The 9,538-nt window shown below is 36.8% G+C and overlaps 1 pseudogene; it reads left to right on the top strand.

The window, feature by feature from the left end:
• The first annotated feature begins 4,801 nt into the window (after positions 1-4,801).
• LOC133243904 (olfactory receptor 4A47-like) lies at positions 4,802-5,728 on the top strand (annotated as a pseudogene).
• The last annotated feature ends 3,810 nt before the right edge of the window (positions 5,729-9,538 follow it).

Raw genomic sequence — 9,538 nt, 5'->3', positions numbered from 1 at the left:
ATATGATAATATACATGTTTCAGTGCTGGTCTCTCAAATCATCCCACCCTCACCTTCTCTCACAGACTCCAAAAATCTGTTCTTTATATCTGTGTCTCTTTCTGTCTCGCACATAGGATCATCAATATCATCTTTATAAATTCCATATATATGTGTTAATATACTGTATTGGTGTTTTTCTTTCTCACTTACTTCACTCTGCATAATAGGCTCCAGGTTCATCCACCTCATTAGAACTGATTCAAATGCATTTTTTTTAATAGCTGAGTAATATCCCATTCTGTATATGTACCACAGCTTTCTTATCCATTTTTCTGCTGATGGACATCTAGGTTGCTTCTACATCCTAGCTATTGTAAACAGTGCTGTGCTGAACATTGGGGTACATGTATCTCTTTCAATTCTGATTTCCTTTGTGTATATGCACAGCAATGGGATTGCTGGGTCGTATGGCAGTTCTATTTCTAGCTTTTTAAAGAATCTCCACACTGTTCTCCATAGTGGCTATACTAGTTTGCCTTCCCACCAACAGTGTAAGAGGATTCTCTTTTCTCCCTTTTCTCCTCTCCAGCATTTACTGTTTGTAGACTTTTTGATAGCAGCCATTCTGACCAGCATGAGATGGTACCTCATAGTGGTTTTGATATGCATTTCTCTGATAATGAGTGATGTTGAACATCTTTTCATGTGTTTGTTAGCCATCTGTATGTCTTCTTTGGAGAAGTTTCTGTTTAATTATTTGGCCTATTTTTTTTGTCTGGGTAGTTTATTTTTCTGTTATTGAGCTGTATGAACTGCCTGTATATTTTTGAGATAACTTCTTTGGCAGTTGCTAATTTTGCTATTATTTTCTCCCATTCTGAAGGCTGTATTTTCACCCTTTGTATAGTTCCCTTCAAACCACTTCAGTATTCTTGCCTTGAGAACCCCATAAACAGTATGAAAAGGCAAAATGATAGGATACTGAAAGAGGAACTCCCCAGGTCGGTAGGTGCCCAATATATTACTGGAGATCAGTGGAGAAATAACTCCAGAAAGAATGAAGGGATGGAGCCAAAGCAAAAAGAGTACCCAGCTGTGGATGTGACTGGTGATAGAAGCAAGGTCCGATGCTGTAAAGAGCAATATTGCATAGGAACCTGGAATGTCAGGTCCATGAATCAAGGCAAATTGGAAGTGGTCAAACAAGAGATGGCAAGACTGAACGTCAACATTCTAAGAATCAGCGAACTAAAATGGACTGGAATGGGTGAATTTAACTCAGATGACCATTATATCTACTACTGCGGGCAGGAATCCCTCAGAAGAAATGGAGTAGCCATCATGGTCAACAAAAGAGTTTGAAATGCAGTACTTGGATGCAATTTCAAAAACGACAGAATGATCTCTGTTTGTTTGCAAGGCAAACCATTCAATATCACAGTAATCCAACTCTATGCCCCAACCACTAATGCTGAAGTAGCTGAAGCTGAACGGTTCTATGAAGACCTACAAGACCTTTTAGAACTAACACCCCCAAAAGATGTCCTTTTTATTATAGGGGACTGGAATGCAAAAGTAGGAAGTCAAGAAACACCTGAAGTAACAGGCAAATTTGTCCTTGGAATACAGAATGAAGCAGGGCAAAGACTAATAGAGTTTTGCCAAGAAAATGCACTGGTCATAGCAAACACCCTCTTCCAACAACACAAGAGAAGACTCTACACAGGGACATCACCAGATGGTCAACACTGAAATCAGATTGATTATATTCTTTGCAGCCAAATTTGGAGAAGCTCTGTACAATCAATAAAAACAAGACCAGGAGCTGACTGTGGCTCAGATCATGAACTCCTTATAGCCAAATTCAGACTGAAATTGGAGAAAGTATGGAAAACCACTAGAGCATTCAGATATGACATAAATCAAATCCCTTATGATACAGTGGAAGTGAGAAATAGATTTAAGGGCCTAGATCTGATAGATAGCGTGCCTGATGAACTACGGACTGAGGTTCGTGACATTGTACAGGAGACAGGGATCAAGACTATCCCCATGGAAAATAAATGAAAAAAAGCAAAATGGCTGTCTGGGGAGATATTACAAATAGCTGTGAAAAGAAGAGAAGCGAAAAGCAAAGGAGAAAAGGAAAGATATAAGCATCTGAATGCAGCGTTCCGAAGAATAGCAAGAAGAGATAAGAAAGCCTTCCTCAGCGATCAATGCAAAGAAATAGAGGAAAACAACAGAATGGGAAAGACTAGGGATCTCTTCAAGAAAATCAGAGATAACAAAGTAACATTTCATGAAAAGATGGGCTCGATAAAGGACAAAAATGTTATCAACCTAAGAGAAGCAGAAGATATTAAGAAGAGATGGTAAGAATACACAGAAGAACTGTACAAAAAACATCTTCACAACCCAGATAATCACGATAGTATGATCACTCACCTAGAGCCAGACATCCTGGAATGTGAAATCAAATGGGCCTTAGAAAGCATCACTATGAACAAAGCTAGTGGAGGTGATGGAATTCCAGTTGAGCTAGTTAAAATCCTGAAAGATGATGCTGTGAAAGTGCTGCAGTCAATGTGCCAGCAAATTTGGAAAACTCAGCAGTGGCCACAGGACTGGAAAATGTCAGTGTTCATTCCAATCCCAAAGAAAGGCAATGCCAAAGAATGCTCAAACTACTGCACAATTGCACTCATCTCACACACTAGTAAAGTAATGCTCAAAATTTTCCAAGCCAGGCTTCAGCAATATGTGAACCGTGAACTTCCAGATGTTCAAGCTGGTTTTAGAAAAGGCAGAGGAACCAGAGATCAAATTGCCAACATCTGCTGGATCATCGTAAAAGCAAGAGAGTTCCAGAAAAAACATCTATTTCTATTTTATAAGTATGCCAAAGCCTTTGACTGTGTGGATCACAATAAACGGTGGAAAATTCTGAAAGAGATGGGCATATCAGACCACCTGACCTGCCTCTTGAGAAATCTGTATGCAGGTGAGGAAGCAACAGTTAGAACTGGACATGGAACAACAGACTGGTTCCAAATAGAAAAGGAGTATGTCAAGGCTGTATATTGTCACTCTGCTTATTTAACTTCTATGCAGAGTACATCATGAGAAACGCTGGGCTGGAAGAAGCACAAGCTTGAATCAAGATTCCTGGGAGAAATATCAATACCCTCAGATATGCAGATAACATCACCCTTATGGCAGAAAGTGAAGAATAACTAAAAAGCCTCTTGATGAAGGTGAAAGAGGAGAGTAAAAAAGTTGTCTTAAATCTCAACATTCAGAAAACAAAGATCATGGCATCTCATCCCATCACTTCATGGGAAATAGATGGGGAAACAGTGGCAGTATTTATTTTTTGGGGCTCCAAAATCACTGCAGGTGGTGACTGTAGCCATGAAGTTAAAAGACGTTTAATCCTTGGAAGGAAAGTTATGACCAAGCTAGATAGCATATTCAAAAGCAGAGACATTTCTTTGCCAACAAAGGTCCGTCTAGTCAAGGCTATGGTTTTTTCCAGTGGCCATGTATGGATGTGAGAGTTGGACTGTGCATAAAGCTGAGTGCTGAAGAATTGATGCTTTTGAACTGTGGTGTTGGAGAAGACTCTTGAGAGTCCCTTGGACTACAAGGAGATCCAACCAGTCCATTCTGAAGGAGATCAGCCCTGGGATTTCTTTAGAAGGAATGATGCTAAAGCTGAAACTCCAGTACTTTGGCCACCTCATGCGAAGAGTTGACTCATTGGAAAAGACTCTGATGCTGGGAGGGATTGGGGGCAGGAGGAGAAGGGGACTACGGGGATGAGATGGCTGGAAGGCATCACTGAGTCAATGGACGTGATTCTGAGTGCAGTCTGGGAGTTTGTGATGGACAGGGAGGCCTGGCGTGCTGCGATTCATGGGGTTGCAAAGAGTTGGACATGACTGAGTGACAGAATTGAACTGAATAGTTCCCTTCGTTGTGCAAAATCTTTTAAGTTTAATTATGTCCTATTTGTTTATTTTTGCTTTTATTTCCATAAGTCTGGGAGGTGGGTCAAAAAGGACCCTGCTGTGATTTATGTCAGAGAGTGTTTTGCCTATGTTCTCCTCTAGGAGTTTTATAGTTTCTGGTCTTACATTTAGATCATTAATCCATTTTGAGTTTATTTTTGTGTATGGTGTTAGAAAGTGTTCTTGTTTCATTCTTTTACAAGTGGTTGACCTGTTTTCACAGCACCACTTGTTAAAGTGATTGTCCTTTCTCCATTGTATATTCCTGCCTCCTTTGTCAAAAATAAGATGTCCATATGTGTGTGGATTTTTCTTTGGGCTTCCTATTTTGCTCATTGTTCTGTATTTGTGTTAGTACCATACTGTCTTGATGACTGCAGCTTTGTAGTATAGTATGAAGTCAAGCAGGTTGATTCCTCCATTTCCAGTCTTCTTTCTCAAGATTGCTTTCAAGTTTTTTAAACAAATAAGCTAAAACAATTATTCTGGAAATTCTTCTCTGATTCCATTTTGATGAATATATCCCTATACTATAGCTCTTAGCTTCTGGGATTATCCTTTTAACTTAATACATGGATCTAGAATGATCTCTTCCCTAGTCCTAGTCATGAGGGCAAGTAACTCTACTTTATTCAACTTGGCAATCACAAAGTCAAAAACACATTGGACATGAAAATTTTCTCCACACACATTCTTTTAACTGAATTTATAACAAAGAATGAAAATTATAATTCATTTGAAAGTTTTCCCAACGTTTTGTAGGTACACTGCTTCTAACATGTGAAGACAGCACCTATACAGACTAGATGGAACCAAGGAACAATGTAACTTATTTCATCCTCTTGGGCCTCACACATAATCCAAAGGAGCAGAAAGTCCTTTTTGTTATTTTCTTATTCTTCTACATTTTGACTGTAGTGGGAAACCTGCTTATTGTTGTGACTGTAGTTGTCAGTAAGACCCTGAACTCACCAATGTACTTTGTCTTGCTAGTTTATCATTTATAAATTTAGTTTATTCCTCTTCTGCTTCCCCCAGATTGATTTCAGACTTGTTCTTTGTGGAAAATACCATATCCTTTGAACCCTGTATGACCCAACTGTTTACAGAGCAATTTTTTGATGGATCTGAGATACCTCTTCTGTTGGTGATGGCCTATGACCTCTATGTGGCTATCTGTAAGCCCTTGCATTATTGATAATCATGAGGAAAGGGTATGTGTTATACTGCTGCTGGTATCCTGTGTTGGAGGTTTTCAGCACTCAATTATTCAAGTTAGCACTGTGTATGGGCTCCCTTTTTGTGGTCCCAATATCATTGATCACTTTATGTGTGACATGTTCCCCTTATTGCAACTCATCTGTAATGACACCTTTTTCATTGGCGTCTTAATTGTGGCCAATGGGGGACTGATCTACACTCTTGTTTTTCTGCTCTTACTCGTCATGTATGGAGTCATCCTGCACTCTCTGAAGAACCTGAGTCAGGCAGGGAGGCATAAAGCCCTCCAGACCTGTAGTTCCCACATCACTGTGGTTGTCTGCTTCATTGTTCCCAGTATTTTTATGTATGCAAGACCTGCCAAGACCTTCCCCATAGAAAAATCATTGAAAATGTTTTATACAGTCATAAGTCCCATGCTGAACCCATTAATCTACAGTCTAAGAAGTTCTGAGATCATGAATCCTATAAAGAAGCTCTGGGCAGAAAAAGTGAGATCAAGCTATAACTAAGTGCATTATGCATTACAGAGAAAGTAGTTTAACACTAGGAATTTAGTTCAAATATCAAAGTCTATTATTCTGATGTAAACTTTCCTTTTCTCTGAATAATTTATCATAAGTTTTATTAAATAATAAAATTTATGTTTATGTTATTAGTGGTAGTTTCCCTCCTTGAATGTAAACATTAATGTCTAATTTATCACTGCACCTGGAAAGGTGAAATTCATTTAAAATAGAGTCAATAAATAATATGTAATGCATTTGTCAGTATTACAAAAATAATTAACTATTATGCATTACTTTATTACTTCTCATTTCTTGTAACCAGATTCTTATTTTTTATAGTCACTTTTTATTGAACTAATTAAAATATATAATACTATATTCTGTCCTCTTCTTTCACTTTTATTTGTTACATATGAAAATTTACTGTAACATTTTCCTTTGTATAGAATGTTGAAAAGTATGATGGACAATAATAATGTTAAAGAATAGAATCCCTACAAAATGGAATCATATAAAATATACCTCCTGTTCACCCAACATCAGAGTTTCCCAATTTTTCCAGATGCAGTCACTATACTGTTTCTAAGATTCCTCAAATAATAATTTTTTCAAAAAAAGCATATTTTCATGTGTGTTTGCCTGTATGTCTCTGTTTATACATTTTGCATTTTGCAACTCAGTTTTCTGAAGATCTTTCCATACAGTCTTAACAGATCTAACTCATTGTAGTTTCCTCATACTGCTCAGCTTCTTTAAAATTCTGCAATGAAGTCTTTTTAAAATTTTCTAAGCATGAGTTTCTAGAAGTGAAATTGTTGACTTAATTGGTATATGTATTTTTAATGTTGATATTCAGAGTTATGCAAAAATGCCATTATGACCTTGAACAAACTTACTACTCCCCTCACATTGGAAAACACATTTGACAACATGATGAACCACTAGTGCTTGGTAAACATTTATGGTATATGAAAATCTGATTAAAGAAACTGTTTCATTTGTATACTTTTATTGATATTCAGTAAACATAATTGAATTTGAGTATCACCCATGTTTAAATGATTTGTAGTCCTTTTTCATGAATTGCCTATTAATGAATTTTCTGTGTGTATTTGATTGCCAATACTTTTCCATACTGATTTTAATGATTGAATTATACACTAGTTATCCCATTTACCCTGTTTTTGGTTATTATTTTTCCTGCTTGTGATTTCTTTTTTTAATTTTTTTAATACTCTTCAGAATATTTCTGGGCTGTATAAATATTTTTACATTTACATAATTGATTCTATTTTTTTTTTTGCCTCTATGTCTTGAATTTGTCTATCTCACTGTTACCAAAATACTCTTCACAGTTTTAAACATTTAATTTTTTCAGTCTTTTTGTTGTTTTACATTTTATATTTACATTTTCCTTTGATATAAGAAGATAAGCAGGAATTACATTTTAATTATTTTTCTAGATTGTCATTATTATGGATGCATAATTATTTTTCCCCATGGCTTTGATATCCTAACTTTGTATTCCAAAATATTGCATGTGTTTGCATCAAATTCATCCCTCCACTAGCTTCCATTGATGTCTTTATTCCTGTGCCATTTAACACACAATTTAATTGTGTGCATTTGATTTAGAATATATTTTATCATCTGAAAAGTCTAGGATTCCTTCAATGCTAATTTTTTATCAGGACTATGTCTATTTTTTAATATTTGTGTTTTAAAATTAAATTTCAATAAGCTAGTCTGGTAAAAACTACAATAAGTTAGTATTTTGAGTAAAATTTGATTGAGAAAGCATCTGCATCTTCAGAGAATTGAGAATTCCTATCCACAAGCTAAATGGTATCAGATCCATCAGAGAAAGGTTGGAATGAAGATTTATGCCACCTGTTTGTGGTCATATTGCATACACCTTATTCAAGAATATGTGAATTCAAAAATCTCCAGATTTGAAAAATATTTACATCTGGTAATTGGATGAGGAAATGTGATTTTCCTGAGTTGAATTTTGGTGGTTCAGTTCAGGCCTCTTTTCACCAGACCTAGATTATTTTTTATCATTATCATTGTCACCTTAGTCTGCATGGGTTGCCATCACAAAATACTATAGACTGTGGAGCTTAGACAGCAGACATTTATTTCCTAATAGTTATGCATGCTGATATCCAAGATCAAGGTGATTGCTAGGTTGGTCTCTGGTGAATCGTCTCTTCCTACCTTGCATTGGGCACCTTCTCACTCTGTCCTTGCATGGCCTTTCTTCTGTGTACTTGTGCAAGAGAAAGCTTTTTGTCTCCTCCACGTCTTGTAAGGATGCCAGTTCTATCAGATTGGGACTGACCCTTATGATCTTAAGGACTACCAGCTATTTCAGTTGCCATTTCAAGGTTTCCAAGCCTAAGTACTAGATGGAGGAGTGAATAAACTTTTCAGATAACCTCAGTCTGATAATTTCTAACTTCCATCTTGAGAGAGGTGGAGCCAGAAGTATTCAGCTGAATGGATCAAATTCTTGACCCACTGAAATAATCTAATATAATAAAGTGAATGTTGGTGTTTCAAATAGTTTTAATTTTTTCAGATATCACAATAGTATCTGAAACACTGTAGTAATTTAGACACTATGGTATTGGCTCATGGATATGTACACTAACTGAACAAAAGAGAAAGCTAAGAAATAGAATGATAAATATACAGATTTTTGTATATGGAAGTAATGGTGTTTCTGGGTATGGGAGACAGAATGGTTATTCACTATATGTACTGGGAGAATTTATTTTTTTAAAAACACTCATGATTTTTTTTTTTAATTGGCTGTGCAACAAGGCACAGCCTTGTGAGGTGAGGTTAGTTCCTCATCTAGGTTTTGAACCTGTACCCTTGCATTAGAAGCACAGAGTCTTAACCACTACACTTCCAGGGAAGTCCCTATTTATCCTTATGATAGGAAAGTGTATTTTCACTTCACAGTATATTTTGAAGAGTATAGTCTATATGGGTTATATATGTATGTGTGAAATAAATAACTTTAAAATGCTTAAAGATAATTATCTTTATAAAGTTGAGGCAGGGAAGGACTTTGAGAACTAAGATGCGGAGAACTTTCATCCTGAATCTAGTTTCCATATTACTACATAATAGAATATGTGGTTAATCCTTGATCCCAACCATGTTCACTGCAGTATCCAGGTGTGAACTCCCCTTATTCATAATTTGGAAGTGTGTAGTACAGTGAATTAAATATTTCTTTTTCAGATCCTTCATATAAAGGTTGGAATGAAGACATATCACCTATGTGTGGTCATATTTCAAGCATCTTATTCCATAATACAAGAAGATTCATTCATTCAAAAATCTCTGGATTTGGGGGGAAAAAATGTGAGTGTATGCCCAGTCCTATCTGGCTCTTTGCAGCCCCATGGACTGTAGCTGCTCTGTCCATGAAATTTCCAGGCAAGAATACTAGAACAGGTTGCCATTTCCTACTCCAGGGAATCTTTCTCAGCAATCAAGTCATCCTCTCTTGTGTCTGCTGCATTGGCAGATGGATTCTTTACCATTGTACCAACTGAGGGGGTCCAAAAAGTCTTTATACCAGGTAATTAGATGTGTGTTGTGCTTAGTCAGTCAATCATGTCCGATTCTTTGTGATCCCATGGACTGTAGCCCGCTAGGCTCCTCTGTCCATGGGATTCTCCAGGCAAGAATATTTGATTGGATTACCATGCCCTCCTCCAGGGGATCTTCCCAACTAGGGATCAAAGACAGGTCTCCCGCAGTGCAGGCAGATTCTTTACCATCTCAGTCACC

Source organism: Bos javanicus, unplaced genomic scaffold (assembly GCF_032452875.1).
Source record: "Bos javanicus breed banteng unplaced genomic scaffold, ARS-OSU_banteng_1.0 tig00002723_1, whole genome shotgun sequence".
Lineage (NCBI taxonomy): Eukaryota > Metazoa > Chordata > Mammalia > Artiodactyla > Bovidae > Bos > Bos javanicus.
Note: the sequence above shows the minus strand (reverse complement) of the source record. Positions and strands in the feature narration are given on the sequence as shown.